Here is a 24685-nt window from a genome sequence, read left to right as displayed (position 1 = left end):
TTTTTTAGATAATTAGCTAGAAAGAAATGGAACTCACCTGCCTGCCCTCCAGTTCTCCACCATCAATCACCTCACCTCTGGAGGCCCGCAACTCTCCGACTCCCACGGAGCCCTTCCTCCCCTCTGTTGCTGCTCACGTTCATGAACCAAGATAAACTTTCCTATCATATTACAGACTCCCCACCTCAGTTTCCGCTCCATAGCTAACTCTGCTGTCCTCCATTTTAGAAGGCCCTGCCCCGTGTGACTCTCCCTGTGTGACGTTGTTTCCTGCCAAACAATAACTCAGTGTATTTTGGGTCTTGTGTCGGCTTTTGGGTCCATCCTCGCACCACTCATGACAGTAATCACACCTCCAAACACACCCTAACACTGGCATAAACATGCAAAGACAAGAATCTGAGTTTCAATTATTAATTTGTCGCCTGCGAAACTCAGAAAGAGAAAAATTCTCCTCCAGTGGAGAGAAAAGCTTCTTCCAGCTTTAAGATGATTAAACACACAAAATATCCCTGATGTGGAAATCCTCAGGCGTGTGAGGAGTGAGGAGGACGAGCACTGAAGATACCTGTCCGCCCTCCACATGCAGGGCGATGGTGTCGTGGTCCCAAACATAAAACTGAACGTTCCCAGCGACCTCCTCGGCATCCATCAGGTTCTCTTCACGTCTTTGGATCAGCTCATACCTGAGAGGAAGCAGCGTCTGAATGAGCTCACAGTGTTAAAGGTCATGTGGTGGGGTCATTAGGGTCATTCCACATACACACCAATCAAGTCTGAGCTCCCAGCAGACGCTCTCAGAATCCTCAAAGTTTAACTTTAGTATTTTTAAAAAGTGTCATAAGATCAGGAAACATACATCAAATGTTGCCGGACTTCAGTACATATAAAGAAAATCAGCTGATTATGAAAGAGTCTGAGAAGATTTTCAGATTTTATTGGTTTTTAAATAGAATGGTGTGTGTGTGTGTGCGTGCGTGCGTGCGTGCGTGCGTGCGTGCGTGCGTGCGTGCGTGTGTGTGTGTGGTAACATCTGTTTTTACCAGTGTTTCTCACACATGGCTTCGGGGTTCCAGATGAAGCATCCGTCCCTATAAGCATAGACGGTGTTTGGAGCGTTGGACAGGATGGGATACTCAGAGAAGAGCTCGTCATTGGCTGAGCTGTGAACCAGCACAGCATACATCACTTCCTGTCTGTACAGGGAAGTCCTGAGAACACGCATGATGGGCGGGGTGCCGGAGCAAAACTGAAAGAGGAACAAATTGTGCTTTTCTCCGTTCTTTCGCATATTTATTTGTCACACTTAAATGTTTTGGATCATCAGTCAAATTGGTCTTTGTAGGTTCTCAGTCATCCGGGTCATGGTAGTCTAAGGAGCTTGGAAAGAAAAGCATCTTCTTTAAGTTTACCTTTCATCCGAGAAGCTTTTTCAGTTCTATGAGCGAATGACGGAGAGTCCCAGGATTTATGGCCTAGTGGGAGTGTCCCTAAGAGGGTCATGGACCCCCTATTGATCCTCTGCCTAATCACACGAGTCAAGGTGTGAAAACGGGTGTAGGCCACAATCAGCCAGGGTTTCAGGTGAACCCATTGTGAGACCTTGTCACACCCTATCATGTGACTTACTGGGAACAAAGGACCCAAGACCTGAGTGGGTGTTGAAGCATCTGGGAAGGATCTCAAAAAACTAGAAGTCTGAGCATTGCTCGCCGCAATGTACAGCATACACTACATTGTTGAGTTTGTGTGTGGGAGTTTTGTCCTTGGAATGAACCAGTTTTTGTCTGAGCGTGAAACGTCTTCAAGAAACTCAGTGGAGTCCATTCACTTTTCTTTCCATGTTCCTTAGATCATCAGACAAAGACAACCCAAAAGGCTTGAGTGACACCAATTAAGCCATTTCGAGGTTGAAGTATGAGTGCCTCTTTGGTGACTCACTCTAAAACAAACCAGCAAAAGATCCAGTTTCCAAACATTTTCTTGAGCATTTACTGCACAAATACACTCTCCCTATTCACCCATCCTCCATGAAAACAACTGAATATATTTCCTACTCATTCATTAAACAGCTGACACATGACAGGAGTGCCAACCACAATCCCAGGAATAGACATGCAACACCATACACACACTACCTTATCACCACACTCTATATGGCTCCTATAACAAGTAAATACAAAATGCAGTTTTAAATGATGATTTCATTTAAATCATTTTCTGCAGTTTTTTATGTGATTTTCTGGTTGTTTAGTGTCTCAATCAAACACATAATACACAAAATGTTCCACTGAGGTGGAGCTGACAAACTACTGACAAAATCAAGTTTAAAAAGTTGAAACTTTATTGAACTCTTCTGTAAGTGTTAATTTACATTGAAGGAATCAGTACCTGCTCGCTGTAGGCCTCCAGCACCTCCTGCACCTCCTGCACTGTGAAGGTGAAGCGGTACGATCCATACCTGGACTTCTCACTGAAGGCTGGAGACGAGGCGAACTTCCACAGGAAGCCCTGCTGCCTCCGGGCCTGCTCCTCGGTCCGGTTTGGGAAGGCCTCCTCCAGGAGCCTCCTCTCAGCTGACTGGATCTCCTCTGGTGCCACAGCCAGACTCCACCACACCAGGGACAGTCTGTCTGGATCCTTTGAGCTGCTGTTCGGATCCTTGAAGCCTCCGTCATTCTTGATCTCTTCTAATTTGTATGTGTCGTGTTTCAGCCGAGACACGTGAAACTCAAGTGAAACTTCTCCAGTAGTCCGGGGTACGGAGGGATGTCGTCTTTGCAGAGGTACTTCTTGTACAAATGAGTATCTTGAGCTTCCTGTTTCAAATCATTCAGCTTTAAATGCTTCACTTTATAATGTTTTTGTTCTGTGATGTTTCCTGGTCTCTGCATGATCCGATTTGGATGATGTCGATCAAAAAGACCATCCAGACTGTCAGTGTGTCAGGAGCATTTTGTTTCAGTAAGTAAGGAAAGAGACAACAAGCTTGTTTAAGGCATGTACATGGGTGAGAGCTCTGAGTGAGACTCACACACAACTGTAGTCCGCCTTCTTTATTTATACACTCAATGTATAGTTTACACAATGTATAGTTTCATAACTCTGTTAAGGGTAAAGGCGTGCTTCCCCTTTCGACAACTCTACTGCACGTCTTCGCCCTCATGCATATGGCATAATCTTCTCGTTTCAAGTTCCTTAGGCGTTTCCTGTTTTTCTCTAAAAGTAGTTGAAACAGGTTTCACAAGCGGTTACACAAAAGTGGTTATTTTCCACTGCAGCAGTATGTATGCTAAAGACGTAAAACATAGACTTTATACAAAGGTATAATAAAACAGTAAAATCTCTTAACATATTCCCTCCTGTTTTTACGAATTTAGCAGTGTACATAATCATGGTTTTACACATATCAGAATATGACCTCTTGTTTTCACATTTTCGATCACTTCGTCATTAGAACCATAGTTTATGAATAATTACAACACTTTACACAAAATCATCATCTCCATCGGGATCATCCTCATCATTGTGTTCATTCATTGATACTGAAACGTAAGCCGTTAATGATGTAAAAATCATCTTAGTAATCATTTTCCTTAAACATGGAAGAATGCATGTTGAAAATACACAAAATAACAGGAGTAAAATTCCTACGACTATTAGACCCTTGTATAACAAAACAGTCCATGAGCCACTTAATAACCATCTCAGCCAGTCAGTGCCTCCATCTACATATTCCTTTGACTGCACGTTCTGGAGCTGTTTTAAAATTTTTAAAGCATCTGTCATGTTACTAGAATGTATGTTATCAGGTATGTACGTACAACAAGTAGTATTAAAAGTACACATAAACCTCCCTTTTCTGCTAACACAATATCAAGCGCCACCTGATGTTGCATAACCATTATCCTGAGAGCGTCTATTTCTTCGTTCTGTTCGCTGTTGACTTTGCAGGAAGCATTCAGAAACAGTCCGAAACGGTAATTTAGAGTCTCTATTCTTAAAGCGTGTTTTCCTACTCCCACCCATGGGAAAAGTGCGTGAGCAACCTTTTGTCTTTCAGTCCAAAGTTTAAATTCCTCTGGGACATCGGAACCCCATATGGAATCATGCAGCTTGGGGTCTGAGGTGCTTCGTCTTTTCCTTGTTATCGACGTGGTGTCTACGGTTATTTTAAAAGTGTGGTCAGATATGAAAATGGGAGCGCACTGACCTGTCCAATTCTTAGGAAGAATGAAATAGGCTCGTTGGCCACAGAGCCAGGCCATTCCTTGCACCCAATAGGTGCCATTCGAGATGTTGCTGCTCTTCACTGGTCCTCCAGGGCGTGTGTCTGTACTGCTTTGCAGTTGGTGGTGTTTCCATTGGCGTGGATCCGTTCTCTTGGTGGTAGCATAGGGTGTGGTTCAAATTCCCATTGTTTTCGAGAAAGACTGGGAATGATCCAGCCTTACTCCTGTGCTTCACTTTCAAGTCAACCCAGAACCATTCGTCACATGTGCCATTTCGTAATCCTATCTGGAAAGGTTCACCATTGTTGATCACAATTCCCTGGTATTGATACCCAAGGCTGGCATAACTTGCGCACACTTTGCCTGAGTTATGTTCATTGCCTTCAGCATACAGGTGGCATATTGTGTCGTTGGGGCATATGGGAGCAAACATAGCAATCTTTCCTGGGTGTGCTGTCATGTATATATCGATACCATGCGTTGTTCATCCAGGGTGGATGTTATCCTGTGTCATAGCATAATGATGTGAATTATCATGTGTCCAGGCTCTTTTCTTGCGAGGTCCATCGTTCTTCTTGAGCAGTATTAGACATCCTGCGACCAGGGCTGCCAATGTCAATGAGATCAAAAGCAGCTTCATGATGACCTGATACACCTAGCTCCTCTGGTGAGTAGACCACAAGCAAGAAGTAAAGGGCGGGGTATACCCAATCGGCCCTTTCTCCACTTTATGGATCACCAGAAGGTAGGGGAATCGCCGTCTATTAGTCTATGCTCTCACTCACTTTCTTACAGTGGCTTTGATGTATCCAGGATGGTCGCTCCGCGATCTTACATGCTGTGGGAGTGGTTAGAAGCACTTGGTATGGTCCTTCCAACACGGGTGAACTCCAATTTTTCCTCTGGAGCACCTTGATTAGGATCCAATCACCTGGTTTCAACCTGCAAGACACTGGAGGAAAGTCCTCTGGCAGTTTATTATTCAGAACGATTTCTTTGTTTTCTAGCAGTTTAGTCATCTATTCTGCTAATGTGGTTTCTCTAGAAGATTTAGTTAAAGGTTCACTCGTTATAGGTAGTGGAAATGGTCTACCATGGATGATCTCAAACGGTGTGAGCTTCTGAGATCCTTGTGTTAATCTCATCCACATTTTTACCAGGCCTACACATTCAGGCCACGGTCTTCCTGTTTCTTCCATACACTTCCTAAGTCTCTGCTTGATTGTGCAATTTGTTCTTTCTACTAATCCTGCACTTTGTGGATGATAGGCACAGTGGTTTTTGATATTAAATCCTAGTGCTTCTGAGACTTTTTTAATTACATCATTTACAAAATGGGTCCCATTGTCTGATCTTATCAGAGTTGGGATGCCATAGGTTGAAATGAAGTGATTACACAGACATTTAGCAACTGAAATGGCATCTGCTTTCTTTACTGGATAGATTTCAGGCCATTTTGAAAATACATCTATGATTACTAATGCGTATTTTGAGCCTTGACATTCATTTAGTTCAATGAAATCCATGTGTATTGTATGAAAAGGATGAGGTGGTGTAGGAAATGACCTCTTCTGGGTCTTAAATTCCCTTGTGAGTTATGTCTTTGACAGGTCATGCATGTTCTTACAAATTCTTTTGCTGAAGTTTCAAAATTTATAGTGTAGAAGTGTTTAGTGACTATAGTTACTATCCCTCCTGTTGACACATGAGTAACTCCATGTGTCACCAGGGCCGCTGTTTTATGTAACGACTTCGGTAGTATTGGTTTTCCGTCACACATCATTAGGTCATCTTGTAAAATTGCTCCGCATTTTAACCATTTCTTTTGTTCATTTAATGGAGCTGCTTTTTGTTCATTTTTCAGTATGTCTATTGGTATCTGTGCGTTTGTTTCCATTATTAGTGCACTTTCTGTTTTGTTCGCAGCTGCTTTTGCTGCTTTGTCTGCAAAGTTGTTTCCTTTTGTTATGTCTGACACATCCGTCTGATGTGCAGCACATTTGCATAAAGCTAGTTTACTCGGTAAGGTTATTACTTCTAGCAGTCTTTTAAGTAGACTTCCGTGCTGAACTGGGCGTCCTGTTGACGTCACCATACCTCTATTCTGCCATATCTTGGCAAAATGATGTACAGCAGAGTAGACATATTGGCTATCAGTATGAATGTTGATATTCTGTTCCTTATGTAGTTCACATGCTCTTATCACAGCTGTTAGTTCTGCACTTTGTGCTGAGTGTGAGGTAGTTAATGGTTTTGCTTCTATTATGGTGTCACTAGTTGTCACGGCATAGCCTACACAGTTCCGACCAAAACTATCTTTAGATGCTGAGCCATCTACAAAATGTCAAGGAAGCCAGGCTGTGGTGTGCTATAAATGTCAGCTCGTGGTTTCGTTTCCTCATCTAACTTCTGCATACAACAGTGCGGTTGACCATCATTTGGTGTAGCTAAAGTGTGCTTGGATTCAGCTGTCCAGACTTTTCTATCGTTATGTGGGATTGTGACAACAGAATACCCACATATGATAGTTGTCTGGCATGCGTAAATACGACAGATTTGCTTGTAGCAGTATTGAGGTTACTGCATGTGGTACCTTAACTATCAGAGTGTGTCCTAAAACAATGTCAGCTGATTTCTGCACTGCCTCTGCTGCAGCTGCGCAGGCCTGTACACATGTTGGGAGGCCAGCTGCAACAGAGTCCAGTTTTAATGAACAGAATGCTAGTGGACGCTGTTTTTCACCGAATGTTTGTGTTAAAACTGCTTTCATATAACCTCCTCCTCCATCTACATGTAGATAGAAAGGTTTGTCATAATCTGGCAAAGCTAAAACAATATTAGTTTGCAGCACGGTTTTCAAGTGTTCAAAAGCTGTAGATGCTTCTGTTGACCAGGTTACTTTATCTTTTAACCCTAAATTTTTTCCATAAATAATATTCTGTAAAGGCTGTACCTTTAATGCATACTCAGGTATCCATGATCTACAAAAGTTGCACAGTCCTAGAAAACTCATCATTTGCTGTTTTGTCTGGGGTTTGGGGGCATTTTGTACTGCTAGCTTTCTTGAGTCTAGTAGTTTCTTTCCCTGCCCTAACAGCGTGTGCCCTAAGTATGTTACTTCTGCTTTCCATAGTTGCAGCTTATGTTGAGAAACCTTGTGACCTTGCTCGGCTAAATGATGTAATACTGTCAATGTATTTGTTTTGCAACTCTGTTCTGTGTCTCCGGTGATTAGAATATCGTCTACATACAACAAATATTGGCCTGGAGCTGGCAGTTTACATGATGACATTGATTTTCGTAGAGCTTCAGCATACAAAGTGGGGCTGTTCTGAAACCCTTGAGGTAGACGTGTGTACGTGTATTTTTGTCCATTAAATGTAAATCCAAATAAGTGTTGTGAATCTGGGTGTAGAGGCACAGAAAAGAATGCATTTGATAGATCTATCACTGAGAACCATTGTTCTTTGGGAGTAATCTGATTCAAAATTGTGTGGGGATTAGCTACAACAGGCGGTATCTGTTCCGTTATCTCATTAATAGCTCTGAGATCATGCACTAGTCTATACTTCCCTGTGTTTGCTTTCTTGACAGGAAATATTGGAGTGTTGCATGTTGAACTCGTTGTTTTTATTAAAATCCCTGCTTTTAGCATGTCTGTTATTACTGGTGTGATGCCTTCCTTAGCTTCTGAAGTAAGAGGGTACTGAGGTTTCAAAGGCCTGTACATGGTTGTTGTTTTCACTGTACTTGATCTGCTGTTTTAATCAGGCCTACATCTGTTTGACTTGTGGACCATAATGTTTCAGGCAGCTGTTTCAGCTCAGGGTATGTCTCCACTGTCACTGCATATCATTCAATGCTGGAGCTTAATAAATGAGAGTCTGCAAAATCAATAAGGTGTGTTGCAGGTTTAGTTGTCACTACCCAACCTAATGTGTATCTCATACATCCTGTTCTACGACCTTGCAACCAACCTTCATGTGTGTCCTCAGTTTTTTCATATCTATCTCTCTCTACTTGAGTTAGTACATGGCCCAAATGTTTCCAATCAGTGACATTGTTTCGTGCTACTGAGACGTGTGGTTTTGCCATTCGGTTTAACTCTTGTGTTTTATCATTCTGTATTACAGAGCATACGGCATTGCCGCTTTTAGTTACATACAGGTGTTGTAAAGTTAATCTTTGTGGGCCTAGTCTGTGCACTTCTTTGTCATATGGAGGATCAGGACTTGGGCTTTGTTTAAATCTCAAAGTGTTATGATAGTCTGTGCACGCTAGTTGTTGAGAGGCTGGTGGCAAATATTTTTCTGCTAATCGCTGCAAGGGTTCTAATGGTGGCAGATCTAAAGTCCAGTAATAATGGGGCTCACCATTCCCTTTGCAGTAAAAAGGAGATTGGCTTGTTGATTCCTCCTCACACAGCATTAACTCTGCGTGCATGCCATTCTCACCAGGTACTACTCCTATTTTTAGTTTTTCTAAACTATCTCTGCCTAACAAATTAACTGGGCAGGATGGGTCATAGATGCACTCATTTTTGCATTTTCTACCACTTTTCCTTTCCTCCAGTATCAGCGGAACGGTAAGCGGCTGTACATTTGTATGTCCTGAGGCTGATTTTACAATTACAGTGTCCACTGAAAATTTCAATCCCTTTGGTTTTTCATGTAGGACTGTTCTACATGCACCAGTATCACATAGCATGGTCATAGGCTGACCATTTACATAGATAATTATAGTAGGTTTGTGCTCTGAATCTAGAACTAATTGTTCTATATTAAAAATGTCATCCTTTGCCTGTTCTTCTTCTTGTCCCTTTCCTAGTCAATCCTGTTGTTTCTCTCCTCTATTCCTGCAGTTCCTTGCAATGTGTCCTTCTTTACCACAGTTCCAACAAGTATTATCTCTCTCTCTGTCACTTTCATATCTTTCTCTGTCATTCTCTCCCTTTCCTCGATATCCGCCTCCTCTGTTTTCACCTCTAAAACCTCCTCTTCTCCTTCCTCTGTTTCTCTGCTGTCCCTGTCTTGGGCCTCTATATCCTCCTGCAAAGGCTATGAATCCTGTTTCAGGATCCACAGAAAAAACGTTCCTTTTTTTTTTTTTTAACACACACGAGTAGCGTGCTCTGCATATTGTAATGCATCAGGCAATAATCCAATGTTCATGGTTACCCAATGTTTCTCTACGTGTGCTTTTACAGCTGGCAGAAGGCCATTCAGGAATGCATTTTTTAAATGTTGTTGATACGGGGTGTCTGGGCCTTCCTCATAGTTTAATCCTGAATGTTGTCTAAAAACTGGGCGTAAACGATCGAGGAAGTCGGATGCTGTTTCAGCTTCTGTAGCTGGGATATAATATACTGAGTGTGAACATTCTCAAAACTGTATTGTATATAGTTTATTTTTTTTATTGTGTAAATTTAATTTTTGTAAAACTAAGGTTCCACATGTCACTGTTGAAGTGAGGCATTGATCAGTGTGACACCACTTGTAAACATGCTGCATGTGTGGGGGTTCCCAGCCAGTGCTGCATGGACTCCACACTGGTGAGGCACACTCTCTGTAGCTCCTCTCCCTGTATTAAATTATACGCTTAAATTTGGTGTATTTTTCTTTAATAAGTATTAGTTCTTTTGGCTTAAAGCTCCCAAAGTGTTTTTGATTACTTTGAACGAGGAAAATAGTAATTGGAACTGCCTTTTATCTGTTACACCATCCGTTTATGTGTTCCTTACTTGTGCTAAACAGGGATGAGTAGAGGCGTGCTGTTGCTGTGTGACACTGATTTTGCTGCTCCACTTTGTGTTTTAGGTATGTGTAAATGTATAGTTTTTGTTTTCTGTGTATAATGAGTTCATGATCTGAGGCTGCACACTGAATAGCATTTTCAGCCATGTTGGTAAAAGTTAAAGTTGTTTGAATATGTATTGTGTATTTGATCCATCTTAGTGGGAATTTGAATATTATAAGTTATTATTAGTGGCTTATTTTTGACTGCACCTTGCTTCATCTTTGTCTCTGTTTTACCCCACTATAACGTTTGATTTAAATGTGGCTGTTGAGAAAAACCACACCGTTGTTTTGATAGATTGTATTTTCTTTTATATATTGTAGCCAGTGCTGCATGGACTCCACACTGGGATGAGTAGAGGCGTGCTGTTGCTGTGTGACACTGATTTTGCTGCTCCACTTTGTGTTTTAGAAATAAATCCAGTTTCCAGCCAGTCTGTGTCTGTCGTCACAACGCAGTCAACCGTTCGAAATCTGCTACATAAAAGTGGTGCCGTGACCCGGATCCATCTGATCAGCCGCTGCCGATCGCTGAGGTTGAGCTGGACACTTCTGACACCTGCGATATCAGCCAAATTATCTTGTGGATCCTTTTAAAAAAAATCCTCAGTGTTTTGTTAATAGACATTTCTCCCAGATATATGTGTTAGGGTTTAACTGGGCTACATTTACATGTGTTGTATTTTCCTGGGTGATAAGCACTTTCGTATTTTTCCTGTTTCCAATTGTTTTTGTAGTTATTGTTAATTTCCTGTGAGTAACATGACTGGTAGGGGCCAAGGCTCCTTTAACCTTTTCACACCAGTTGCTGGGAGAGGTTGGAGACTGTCTGGGGCAGATGAAGTTAGGGACAGGTCCATAATGTCTCATGATGAGCCATCAGAATCAGATGACATTATTCAAAATAATGCTCATGCACTGTAAAATGTAATATTGTGTTTAATTAAAAATATTAAATAGGCTGAACTCAATTTTTATCAATTTGTTATTAGAACTCAATTTAAATAAGTTACCAGTACTTTTTATGCAAAAATGCTGATAAACTCGATTAATTTGAGTTGTCCTAACTTAGAAAAACTAAGTAAGCTGGAAGTTTTGCTTCTCAGGGCGGAAGGATGAAAGATGTGTTTTGAAAATGCCACGTGACTACCGTCCTCCTCCCTCCCGGATCAGTCCGCATGTTCATGGCGCCAGCATTTGTTATGGAATATATTGAGCAAACCTGGAGATATTATTGTTGTCATTGCTGTGGATCTTTACTGACTTGGTGAGTAAATGTTTACTCGTATTCAAACTGATTTTGTGGCTTCTCTTAGTTTAGCACCAGGTTTATAATCTTGCTAGCTAGTTAGTGTTAGCCTAGCGTTGCTGCTGCCGCTGTGCTCATGTTACTTAAAAATTAACACCACAGCCTTAAAAACCTTACATAAAACTATGTCGGTGAATTTTTTGTTGATTGTTTGAAATAAATAAGTGAGATAAGAGCCCAGACAAAATTCTTTGGGAGGTGCAGCCGTTAGGGGTGGGGTGGGTGTGGGGGTGAATATCGGAGCTCTCCAAAACGTGGAAAGCACTTTTGCAAATATGTGATATTTTGATAAATTAAGTAGATATTTGAGCATTACTCAGCTACATTCTCGCCTGAAAATATCTTAAAAGGTTATTTTGTGACCCAGAAAGGGTAGTCTGGTGAAAAAGAGGATCGCATTTGTCGGCCACGGTTGTCGGAGCCTGTGCGTACTTGTAAGCGCGGCAATGGCGGAGGAGCACCGCTGAAAAACGTATTACTTTTTCTGGGTCACAAAATAAACTTTTAAGATATTTTCAGGCGAGAATGTAGCTGTGTAAAGTTCAAATATCTGCTCGATTTATCAAGACATCACATATTTGCAAAAATGTTCCGACGTTTTCGACGCGTCTATTTTTTCATGCTTTGTGGCAGCTTTAGAACATCTGTGGCATCTACTAATGTCAAATCTAGCCTTTATTTAACAACATAAGCAAACTCTATGTTACAATGATTGCACAGCCATTAAGGATCAAATCAGTTTCTGAAAAATGTTCTGTTTTTCTCCCTCTGCTTGCTTCTTACTGTCTTTGAGGCTCGGGACCAGCACTCCTGTTGTTGGACAGAAAGACATCAACTCAGTGGTAAGTGTTTTGGTTTTCCAATATATTAGTAACTGTCAGTGACATTTATATTAACCAGGCCGAACTTTAATCATACTTTAGATCAGCCTGTTTTACTTATTGTTTTATTTGTGCTTTGGTTTGGGGAAGTTGTTTCTTTACTGATCTTTTCCTGTCTTCTGTTATTAGACTTGAGATGTGACTGCACGATGCTGTTGCTTCGACTCCAGTTAATTCTACAAGACATGCTGTGTAAGTAAACAAACAACAACAGTTTGGTCTGCATTTCTTGAAAGATCACATCCCCCAAACTTAGTTTAGAGGGTCTACACTGTATATAGTGTAGTCTGCAAGTTTTCTAACAGCAAAATTTGTTTTGTGCCCAAATCATTTTGCACATCATTAGAACGAAAGTTATTGCCCATGTTTGCATAGCACTTTTTAAAGTTATTCTTTCATGACAATATTGTGTGTTGGTCACAGCTATCCAGACTGACAATTGGGACATTGAATGTCACCTCTCCGGCGGGGAGGGAGCCTGAGATTGTCTAAATTGGAGTCTGTTTTATACCAAATGCAGAAAAAATGTTTTAAGAAAGCAATTAAGTTCATGTTCCAAAAAATATGATTGTTTGCTTGCAGGACACCAGGAGAGATGAGTCCTCCGTCACAGATGGTGTGGTCAGTGAAGGTGGTCACCTGCAGGTTCAAGCTCATTGCATCTCCAACCCACATCCACTGCAACTGTACTTAAGGGAAGTTAAAGACTTTCTTCTGCACTTACATTTGGATCATCTCGATCCATGACAGTCATTCAGGCAGTAATGCCTGGACTGGAAACAAGCATCCTTAAAATAATACAACATTCCAGCTCCTGTGTTGGAATGAAAAACGAATGTGTTGTTTAAATTAGAGACTGCACTTGTGACAGAACAATAAATATTTTATGTTGATTATATAAGTAATGTAAGTACAAACAAACTTGTGGTAGGCCTAAACTTATTTTCAGAATAATTACATCTAAGACTTTGTTTCGTTGTAAGATTATAACAGTGATGGCAATATCATTTTTATTCAGCAGAACAGTGTCCAGTATGTTGGCTGTTGTACTTTGTTGTGTTTGAAAATAAAAGTTGTGCTCATTTTAACATCATTACAAAAGTGTTGTTAATTATTTTTAATGATATTCATGGTACCACAAATTGTTTTTTCATTTAGTTGAACTTGAAATGTTTGTCAGTAGGTAAACAATTAGTATTGTCAGAAAGTCAGAAATATCAAGTTATTCTTAATACTGCAGACTTGCAATGTATAAGTTGTCCTAACAGTCATCCTAAGTAAGCTTTACTTAGTTTTTTTGAGGCAACGAGTTTCCATAATTTTTTTGAGTTGTGGGAACTAACACGGCTGTGTACATTTTGAGTACAGTGTACTCAAAATGAGTAAGTTGTCCTAACTTGGTCATCTTACGTAAACTTGATCCAATTTTTTTGAGTTCTGGGAACAAATGAGCTTGTACAGAGTACTCAAAATAAATACGTTGTCCTAACTTAGTCATTTTTAGCTAAGCTTTACTCAATTTTTTTGAGGCAACGAGTTTCCATAATTTTTTTGAGTTCTGGGAACTAATTAGATTTTACAGTGTGGGCGCCAGTTTTCAACCCCTGCTTTGAGTGATGACAGCACACACAAGGAGCTACGTGAGCTTATTGGTGAGCTGGGGACTCAGATAGGTGAATCAATCGCTAGTCGGTTATTATCCAGTCAAGTCCCGCTTGGTCCAAACCAGACAGCTCCAACTGAGTCTCCCAAAGTTAAGGGCCCTGATACCACTCTCGACTTCTCCAAAATGAACCTAGTGGTCAGGCAAGATATCAAAGACCCACCTATGTACCGAGGTGATGACGCAGATAAGTACTCTGTTCATGAGTGGATAGATATGATGGAAGTGTATTTGCAGAAGAGAGGTTTGTCTGGAGCCATGCAAGTGGATGAAATCTTGAACCATCTCCTCGGCAGAGCTAAAAACATTGTTAGGGTGGGTTTGAAAAGCAACTCATCTTCTGGTGCGGTGACCAACCCTGAGACCATCTATGCCATACTCAGGCGGTATTTTAGTGAGAGCCCTGGTTCTTGTCAACCATTGGCTGACTTCTATGCCACCCAACCAGTTGCAAAAGAAACACCAGTAGACTATTGGGTGAGACTTAATATCGCAGCTGAAGCAGCTGATAGGCACTTACAGCGCCAGGGAGGCAAAATGGAGAACATGGAGGCAGAAATAGCCATGATGTTTATCAGAAACTGTCCTGATCCCAGCCTCGCCTGTGTCTTCAAATGTAAGCCCATTAGTAAGTGGTCAGTAATGGAAGTTCAGGAAGCCATTGATGAACATCAAAGAGAGTGCCATGTAAAAAAGAAGAGTCTGAGCTCTGCCAGACCACATCCCCTCCTAGTGGCCACTGCAACAACCACAAGTGAATCACCTGAATTTGAACTGAACCATGCCCAAGTAGGTACAGTAAAGTGTTCCCAAGATAACACGGTTAAGACCGCTGGAGTTGTCGCTTCAGATTCAAGTGCTCTAGACCGCGTGCTCAGTATGCTAGAGAGGGTGCTAGAGCGCACTAACCAGCCTGCCCCTCCCGTAATCAAACCACAGCCTCCAGTTTCAGCCAGGTTCCCTTCATGCCAGGTTTGTGGTAATAGCTCACACTCTACACGCACTCACTGCATGAGAGAAAGGAGATGTCTAGGTTGTCTGGAGGTTGGGCATCAGAGAAAAGACTGCCCCAGAGCAACTGAGCCCATTACTCAACAAAGCAGTCCCCAGGGAAACTAGGATGCTTGCACTTGAGAGGGGACAGTGTGAGCGAGGAGTGTGAGACCCTCAATCCCAGTGATGACATACAGACTGTATACAAAGAAAGCCTGAAGTGTGCTCCACCTGGTACTGTTGTACTTTCCCAGAACATAGTAAGACTTGATGAAGCAGACAGCCTGTTTTACACGAATGCATTGGTGAATGATAAAGTCTCTTTGCAGGCTCTTCTTGATACAGGTTCCATGGCGTGTACTTTGAGCGAAGAGGCAGAGCAAGAATTAAAGAGCGCTGGGGTTGCACTGGAATTAAGCGACATTCGCACTGACATTATGCTAGTGGGCTGTGGTGGAGTTCAGGTTAAACCCAAATGTATATGTGAGCTGAAGATGGAGGTTTATGATTGCACGTTCAGAGTGCCCGCTCTAGTGGTCCCTGGTCAGAAAGATCAGTTAATTTTGGGGACAAATGTCATCAAACACCTTCTCAGACACTTCAGGCTGTCTCCCCATTTTGGCAAGTCCTGAGTAAACCCGAATCAGCAGAAGCGCCCGAGATAGTACAGTTTCTGAATATGCTGTCTGGCATTAATAGGTGGAGAGGTGACAAAATGCCAGATGTCATTGGCACTGTCAAACTAGCTCAGGCAGTGACTCTACTCCCCAAGCAAGAACACCTTGTATGGGGCAGACTGCCAGCATCATCACCCCTCTCTGAGGGCAGTGCCATTCTGATTGAACCACCAAAATCTCAGACTCATAAGAAGGGTGTCATTGTCTGCAGAACTGTGGTTTCTATGAGTGGCGATAGGTGGGTCCCTGTTCGAATCCTGAACACCTGTGATAAACCTATCACACTGAGACGAAACACTAAGGTGGCAGATGCCTTCACTTGTGTAGCTGTTGAAGATCTTGAAGTGGCCTCTGATCAAAATCCAGGTGAGACACTTAAAGTCCAGAGCCAGACAGTGTGTAGCGACACACATAGCAGCTCCCTCCTGTTCTAGCTTTCGTGACAGCCTGCAGAAGGTGGGGTTGGAAGATTTAGATCTGGACTCTTGTGAAGTCTCAGACCACTGGAAGGCACAGGTACTACAACTGATCCACAGATATGAGGATGTTTTTCCAAGAGTAAACTAGACTGTGGGCTGGCAAAGGATTTTGTCCATCGCATCCACCTGTCTGATGACCGGCCATTCAGACTTCCCTATCGACGCGTCCCTCCAGGGCAGTATCACAAGTTGCGACAGGTGCTCACAGAGATGGAGGAGCGTGAACTGATCCGCAAATCCAACAGTGAGTGGGCGTCTCCACTGGTACTGGTATGGAAAAAGAATGGAGATCTCAGAATATGCGTGGACTACCGCTGGTTGAATGCACGCACAATCAAGGATGCCCATCCTTTGCCCCACCAGTCAGACTGTCTGGCAGCCCTGGGAGGTAATGCAATTTTCAGTGCCATGGATCTCACCTCTGGTTTCTACAATATTGTGATGGCAGAGGAGGATAAAAAACTAACGGCATTTACAACACCTATGGGGCTCTACGAGTTTAACAGACTCCCCCAAGGCCTGTGCAACAGTCCGGCAAGCTTCATGCATCTCATGATGGGCATATTTGGTGACCAGAACTTCCTAACCTTGCTGTGCTACTTGGACGATTTGCTTGTTTATGCACCCAGTGAAGCAGAGGCTCTCAGGAGGTTAGAGATTGTGTTTAGCAGACTACGTGCTCACGGACTGAAGCTAGCTCCTAAAAAATGTCATCTGTTTAGGAGGAGTGTGAGATTTCTGGGTCATGTTGTGACTGAAGGAGGGGTTTCGACTGATCCTGACAAGGTTAAGGCGATCACTGCTATTTCAGAGGGTGACCTCATGATGGAGGATGGGGTCACGCCATCTCAGAAGAAGATAAAGTCATTTTTGGGCATGGTAATGTATTACCAGCATTTCATACAAGACTGTTCTAAGATTGCCAGGCCCCTTTTCACCCTGACTGCTGCTCCTAAAGGGAAAAAAAGTAAACGCCGAGGTGCTGCTTCTTTCCGGAGGCTCAGCCCAAGTGACTGGAGAAAGGAACATGTTGACTCGTTTGAACACCTGAAGGCTGCACTCCTTGGCTCCGTTGTGCTTGCTCACCCTGATTTCAACAAACCATTTATCTTGTCAACAGACGCTTCACAGGACGGTTTGGGTGCTGTGTTGTCACAGGTCCAAGAGGGCGAGAGTAAAGCACGTCCTGTTGCATTTGCCAGCAAGGCCCTCACCCGTGCACAGAGAAACTATCCCGCCCATCGTCTTGAGTTTCTGGCACTAAAGTGGTCTGTCTGTGACAAATTTAGCCACTGGCTGAAGGGGCATAGCTTTACAGTCTGGACAGACAATAACCCTCTAACATATATTCTCACAAAGCCTAAGCTTGATGCATGTGAACAAAGGTGGGTGTCAAAGTTGTCCCCCACAATTTCAGCATCAAGTATATTCCTGGCAGTAAAATGTCGTTGCAGATGCACTGAGCAGGCAGCCGTTCATTCATAACTGTGTTAGTCAGAGACTCATGAGTGAACCCTATGCAACTCTGTTAGAGGAGTCACAACAAGTCAAGGAAATCTCAGTTCAGGATGCATTCAGGCTCAGTGCCAACCACCAAAGTGTGTTGAGTGTTTAGCCCCTGCAGAGAGTCTAGGATGTTGTTCCCTGACTAATGATGAAGTTTCCGCAGTTTTCACAGGTCACACTGAGTGGGACCAAGGTCCAAAACAGAGAGCAATCTCCTGGTTGTCTCAAGAGCTAGATCGGCTTCCCTCACTAGGCCAGAACACCTTGTCTGCCTTCTCACTTCAGGAGCTACAGGAGGAGCAGAGAGCAGATGTGACACTGTCTCAAGTCATTCCGTTTGTCATACGTGGTCGGCGCCCATCACGTAGAGAAGAGCTCACCTGTCACATAAAGTGCAAAAGACAATGAAACAGTGGGAGAAATTGAAAATGCTGGATGGTATTCTGTACAGAGTGAGTAAAGACCTGCTCACTGGCAAAAACGCCATCAATATGTGACTCCATCCACATTAATCAGTCAAGTCCTGTCAGGTGTCCATGATGATGCTGGCCATCAGGGTCAAAGCAGAACTCTATATCTAGCTAGGCAGAGATTTTTCTGGATCAACATGGAGCATGACATCCGTGAGCATGTCAAGTGCTGTAAACGTTGTGTTATCAGTAAGACACTTGAACCTGAAGGAAGGGCCCCTCTAGAAAGTATTAAAACTACCAGTCCTCTTGAGCTTGTCTGCATAGACTTCTGGTCCGCAGAAGATCACAAAGGCAAGAGTGTGGATGTTTTAGTAGTGACTGATCACTTCACCAAGATGGCCCATGCTTTCCAGTGTTCAGATCAGACGGCAAAACAAGTTGCGCGTCAGTTGTGGGACAGATATTTTTATGCCTATGGCTTCCCTCAAAGGATCCATTCAGATCAGGGTGCCAGTTTTGAGAGTGAGTTGATTCAAGAGTTGCTGCAGGTAGCTGGAGTGCAAAAGTCAAGAACGACACCTTATCACCCTATGGGTAATGGTCACACTGAAAGGTTTAACAGAACCTTGGGAAATATGATCAGAGCCTTACCTCCAAGGGAGAAACACAAGTGGCCTCAAATGCTACAGACATTGACTTTTATCTACAACTGTACTGCTCATGAGTCCACTGGCTATGCACCGTTCTTCCTAATGTACGGGCGTGTCCCCAGGTTACCAGTGGATGTCATGTTCCACAATGTTGCAAGGGACAATGATGTAGCAGATTATGACAGTTATGTAAAAAGAATGAGAGATGACCTCAGAGAAGCACTCACACTGGCTCAAACTCACACCGGAATCAGTCAGCAGCGTCAAACAGACCTGTATAACAAAAAGCAGAAAGGTGCTGACATTGAGGAAGGGATCGTGTTCTTTGGCAAACAAGGGCGAGCGGGGCCGTAGGAAGTTAGCTGATAGATGGGAGTCGACCATCTACACTGTGGTCTCCAAGAACCCCACATGCCATACGTATCGCATCAGGAATACCAAGAGTGGACAGGAGAAAGTTGTCCATAGGAACTTGCTCTTGCAAGCTAATTTCCTGCCCATTGAATCTGAGGGTGAACCAGAGATGTCTTTTGCCAGTGAATCAGAACTCGGCCAGGAGCAGAGTCAATCTGATGGAGAATCTCCTGTTGCTGATTGTGAGGTTGACTGTACTGAACGCACAGCTCACTGGGTAGCTAAGATGGCAGATGATTGTGTCCCAGCTCTTAGAGGACCCCAAGAGAGTGACAGTGTTGGGGACAGTATCTGTGCGCAGTTTGATGATGAGGAGCATCAGGACAGTCACAGTGTTGACAATGAAGTAGCTGCTTACGTTGAAGTAGATGATGACAATGGCAGCAGGATTTGCGCTACCCTAGTTGAGGAAAGAGCACCACCGAGTACCAGTTATCCTGAAAGTCAGCCAGCCAGTGAGGTTGGGAGCCTCAAGAAACCTGGCAGTGTGCCCCCAAGTAAAGCAGTGGGTGAGATCAGAACGAGAGTGGGCCGAATGGTGAAGCCTGTGAATAGGCTGATCCAAAACATGACACAAAGGAATCTACAAACAGGCAATGTGGTCAGCAGCTTTGCCAAGAATCTATTTCTGTGAGGACTACTTGTTCCATATATTAGGTGATCTTCATGTTGGATGTTAACATTTATTTTGAGATTGTTTCAAGCTCAGGGTAATATTCATTACATAGTAGCTGTCATCATATTGTTTGTTCAAGATAGTGTATAAGGCACTTTCTCTTGCGAGTAAACATTAGGGGGTCTGGCCAGCTTTCTTTTGTTTACTCTCCCCATGAGTTGGGAGACACATTTGTTGCATGTATCGCCGGGTAGTAAATTTGCGGATCACTGACAGTTACAAATTGTTATTTGCAATGCTCAGTTGCTCACCCTTACCTAATGAGTTTTGAGAAGTTCAGGGGAAGTATGTAGCTGGGATATAATATACTGAGTGTGAACATTCTCAAAACTGTATTGTATATAGTTTATTTTTTTATTGTGTAAATTTAATTTTGTAAAACTAAGGTTCCACATGTCACTGTTGAAGTGAGGCATTGATCAGTGTGACACCACTTGTAAACATGCTGCATGTGTGGGGTTCCCAGCCAGTGCTGCATGGACTCCACACTGGTGAGGCACACTCTCTGTAGCTCCTCTCCCTGTATTAAATTATACGCTTAAATTTGGTGTATTTTTCTTTAATAAGTATTAGTTCTTTTGGCTTAAAGCTCCCAAAGTGTTTTTGATTACTTTGAACGAGGAAAATAGTAATTGGAACTGCCTTTTATCTGTTACACCATCCGTTTATGTGTTCCTTACTTGTGCTAAACAGGGATGAGTAGAGGCGTGCTGTTGCTGTGTGACACTGATTTTGCTGCTCCACTTTGTGTTTTAGGTATGTGTAAATGTATAGTTTTTGTTTTCTGTGTATAATGAGTTCATGATCTGAGGCTGCACACTGAATAGCATTTTCAGCCATGTTGGTAAAAGTTAAAGTTGTTTGAATATGTATTGTGTATTTGATCCATCTTAGTGGGAATTTGAATATTATAAGTTATTATTAGTGGCTTATTTTTGACTGCACCTTGCTTCATCTTTTTCTCTGTTTTACCCCACTATAACGTTTGATTTAAATGTGGCTGTTGAGAAAAACCACACCGTTGTTTTGATAGATTGTATTTTCTTTTATATATTGTAGCCAGTGCTGTATGGACTCCACACTGGGATGAGTAGAGGCGTGCTGTTGCTGTGTGACACTGATTTTGCTGCTCCACTTTGTGTTTTAGAAATAAATCCAGTTTCCAGCCAGTCTGTGTCTGTCGTCACAACGCAGTCAACCGTTCGAAATCTGCTACACTTCCTTCTGCTTTACTTCTCCTATTTTAGCATAGTCTGCTCTGGGAGCCAGTCGAACTCTAATCCGCTCATACAGCTGTGTCATGGCAGTTTGTAAGTCAGCAGATCCAGGACCTAGGGCCCTACCATTTTCTTCTGATCCTGTGAAGTCTCCTCTAACTGTTCCCATTTTTAATCCTAACAGGTCTTGTATTACCTGAAGCATTTCATGGCCATTCAAATACCACTGTCTTCTAATTAACTCGACAGCATCTCTCCACTGTATGAAACCTTCATTTAAAGGTGGGACATCTTTGAGTACATTCTGTCTATCTGTTTGTGACCATGGTCTAAAAACAAATATATTTGGATTCTCATCTCGCTCATTATTTTCACCACCAGTCGGCTGTCCATATCTAGGATTGGGTGTGGCTATCATTGAAATAGACCTGAGAGGCCAGGTGGATCTACACTGCCCCCGTGTCTCTCCCGTATGGGTCTTTTCCTGTGTCCTCCTGTGGGCTTCTACCTACAGTTATACTTTTTAACATGCTTTGAGCTTGAGCATAGGGGTTAGTTTGGGTGGTGAATGGATTTTTTGATTGTGGTTCAGGTCCCAACGGCGTTGGCACATAAGGAGGTGGCTGTGATTTCTGTAACGTTGTTTCTTTTTTCTTTTGTTTTTTCTCTCTATTTTCACTTCTCCTTTCTTCCTCCTCTTTCCATGCTTTAAAATATTGCAGTTCTTGTGAGCGTTTTATTTTCTTTTTTGGATCTTTCTCAGTATTTATTTCTGCTTGGAGGGTTTCTTTTAATTTTGTCAATGCGGAGGGGCTACATTTTCCCTCCCATGTGGGACATTTAGTTTTCTTTAGGTTCCTCCATCTGCATGCACTAATTTGTCCGGCGCCTGGACATTTTTTCTCTAGCCACTGCTCATCAGCAGTGAGTTTTGTAGCTTTGTTACCCATTACAACAATACTGCAGAGCCGTCTCTAGTATTAGAGTTAGGAGTGGTAGTTGACACGCCCTTCAACTCCAAGATATTCCTGGAGCGGTGTCAGCTTTATGTGATGAAACACGACCTTTCTCCCTTCTCACCAGTACTTTAGCTACTGACAGGAAATAAAATGACAGTAACAAAAGAGTAATCCAGCAGCGTACTGTGCTGTTAAAATGATTTACTCTTAACACACAAAAACACAAACATTTAATATACAGTCGCGCAGATCCTTTTAGTGGATCAGTCTACCGGCCCTTCAGGCGGGCAAATCCCTGCACTTTTATACCAGCCCGTGCGGTGGCGAACCTATTTTTGGATCCCTGCACTTTTCTACCAGCCCGTGCTATAGGCGAACAACGTTTTACGCGAGTGTATACGTGTGGGTTTCTTTACCTTACTGAAACGTCGCTGCAGCCGGTTTCGTTAGATCGTTCCACTGAATCCCACCGCCGTGGACCACTGATAAAAACACTGGCCAGAACCCGAATTTAACGTTTCTGGACTTTTTCCTCTACCTGGAGAGGGCTGTCGACAGACTTCAGTGCGGGCTCCCCACGACGTCAGGAATCAGTGTAGATCTCTGTTTGGAGTCACAACAAAACAGTTGTTATTTTCCCATCCGGCTCTGAAGGACCAAAAAATATGTCAGGAGCATTTTGTTTCAGTAAGTAAGGAAAGAGACAACAAGCTTGTTTAAGGCATGTACATGGGTGAGAGCTCTGAGTGAGACTCACACACAACTGTAGTCCGCCTTCTTTATTTATACACTCAATGTATAGTTTACACAATGTATAGTTTCATAACTCTGTTAAGGGTAAAGGCGTGCTTCCCTTTACACAACTCTACTGCACGTCTTCACCCTCATGCATATGGCATAATCTTCTCGTTTCAAGTTCCTTAGGCGTTTCCTGTTTTTCTCTAAAAGTAGTTGAAACAGGTTTCACAAGCGGTTACACAAAAGTGGTTATTTTCCACTGCAGCAATATGTATGCTAAAGACGTAAAACATAGACTTTATAAAAAGGTATAATAAAACAGTAAAATCTCTTAACACAATGTCACTCTCTGCTGATGTGGAGAGCAGCTCTGACAGCTCAGTATATGTCAGGCACTGGATCTGTCTTTTGGACTGGGACAAAGCTTCCATGCTCCTATAAGTTTGATGATTAGGCTGAAGACTTTCCTCTTTGATAAAGCTGGAAACACAGACAGTATGATAAGAAAACGAGAAGTTACCCTGTTACAGCAGCAAAAAGAGGAAAAACATCTCTCAATAAAACCAAATATCACAAACTAAAATAACTCGGAGACGAGACACAAAGACAGGAGCTCAGTTATTAGCTGAGAACCACAGAGTCCACGCTGCTGTGCAGAGGTGAGGAGCTCTCAGTGTGTTTGATTTGATCTGAAAGGAGAAACCAGCTGTCACAGCCTGGGCCTCTGACCCAACGCTCTGAGTTCATTTTTGTATTCTTCTCATGTTAGCTTTGTGATCATGTGTTATTCCTATTTAGTTTAGGTTAAAAGCAGCCATTATTTATTGTTTCCTTGGTTTCCATGTTTGGATTCTTGTCTAGGTTATTATGTGTTTTAGGTCTGTAGGCTTAGTGTTGTCATGTCTAGTTTCCTGTTTTATTTTGAAATAGATCGTGAGTTTTCTGGCCGTTTATCAATTCTCAAGTACGCGAGTACGTACTCGCGTTCTCGGTGAGTATGTACTCGCCGAGAACGCGAGCACGGACTCGCGATTTGTACAATTGGAACACCTGCGTACGTGATGATGTCACAGGTCCGGAGTTTTTACTGCCGTCCCCTCTTAATTTAACTGTGAGTAACATGTTATGAAGCTTAACTTTAATCACAGCCAAACCGGTTTACTCAGGAACAAATAAAACACTGAAATAAACCAAACATTAACATTTAGAAGTGATCTAAGTGACTTATATATCATTTTTAACCTCAGTAGTGAAACCTCTATTAATAAAAATAGTGTACATGTACATACGTGTACATACCTTAATAAAAACAAGCAGGTGAGATGTGAGAACGCTTTTATTTCTATTCTAGTGGACACTCAATACTATAGACAGCTGCTTTAACCTGAGTAGTGAGAAGACCGCGAGCGGGGGTGGGGGGGTTGAAAACGATGTGCCGGGGAGTCCGCTGTTGAGTTTTGGACGAAATGCATTCTGGGATATATAGCTGTCCCAAGTCCACACCGATGCATGCTCGATAAAGCGGGCGGATCGAGAACACATCTGGGACTTTTTCGCGTTCTCGGCTTGATGCGTGCCAATTGGAACAGTACTTGGTCTCCGACTGATGACGTATCACGAGTACACAAGAACGCAAGTACGCACAAGTACGCATATTGATAAACGCGCTCTGTGTTCATGTGGTTAGTTTTGCTCTCCCCTGTGTTGTCATTATGTTTAATTCTAGTCAGCTGTGTCCTCATGTGTCTCCACTTCCCCTGATCACCTCATGTGTGTATTTAAGTCCTCAGTCCTCCTGTGTTCAGCATCGGGTCATCTGTTATCTCTCAGTCATAGGCTGTGGGCGTTTATCAATATGCGTACTTGCGTTCTCGTGTACTCGTGATACGTCATCAGTCGGAGACCAAGTACTGTTCCAATTCGAAATGCGCATCAAGCCGAGAACGCGAAAAAAAGTCCCGGATGTGTTCTCGCTCCGCCCGTTTTATCGAGCATGCATCGGTGTAGACTTGGGACAGCTAAATATCCCAGAATGCATTTCGTCCAAAACTCAACAGCGGACTCCCGGCACATCGTTTTCACC

The 24685-nt window shown here is 42.7% G+C and overlaps 1 protein-coding gene and 1 long non-coding RNA gene across 2 annotated transcripts in view; one reads left to right on the top strand and one right to left on the bottom strand.

The window, feature by feature from the left end:
- Positions 1 to 24685, bottom strand: part of LOC120432697 — a 58307-nt gene that overhangs the window by 5529 nt on the left and 28093 nt on the right. The gene's annotated exons all lie outside the window — the stretch shown is intronic.
- Positions 9589 to 12832, top strand: LOC120442372. Its single transcript, XR_005614688.1, has 4 exons — positions 9589 to 11294; positions 12130 to 12178; positions 12347 to 12409; positions 12800 to 12832. It is a non-coding gene; the product is annotated as an uncharacterized LOC120442372 (long non-coding RNA).

This window comes from Oreochromis aureus, linkage group 10, assembly GCF_013358895.1.
Source record: "Oreochromis aureus strain Israel breed Guangdong linkage group 10, ZZ_aureus, whole genome shotgun sequence".
Taxonomy (NCBI): Eukaryota; Metazoa; Chordata; class Actinopteri; order Cichliformes; family Cichlidae; genus Oreochromis; species Oreochromis aureus.
The sequence above is the reverse complement of the archived record's forward strand: the minus strand, read 5'-3'. Positions and strand labels throughout refer to the sequence as shown.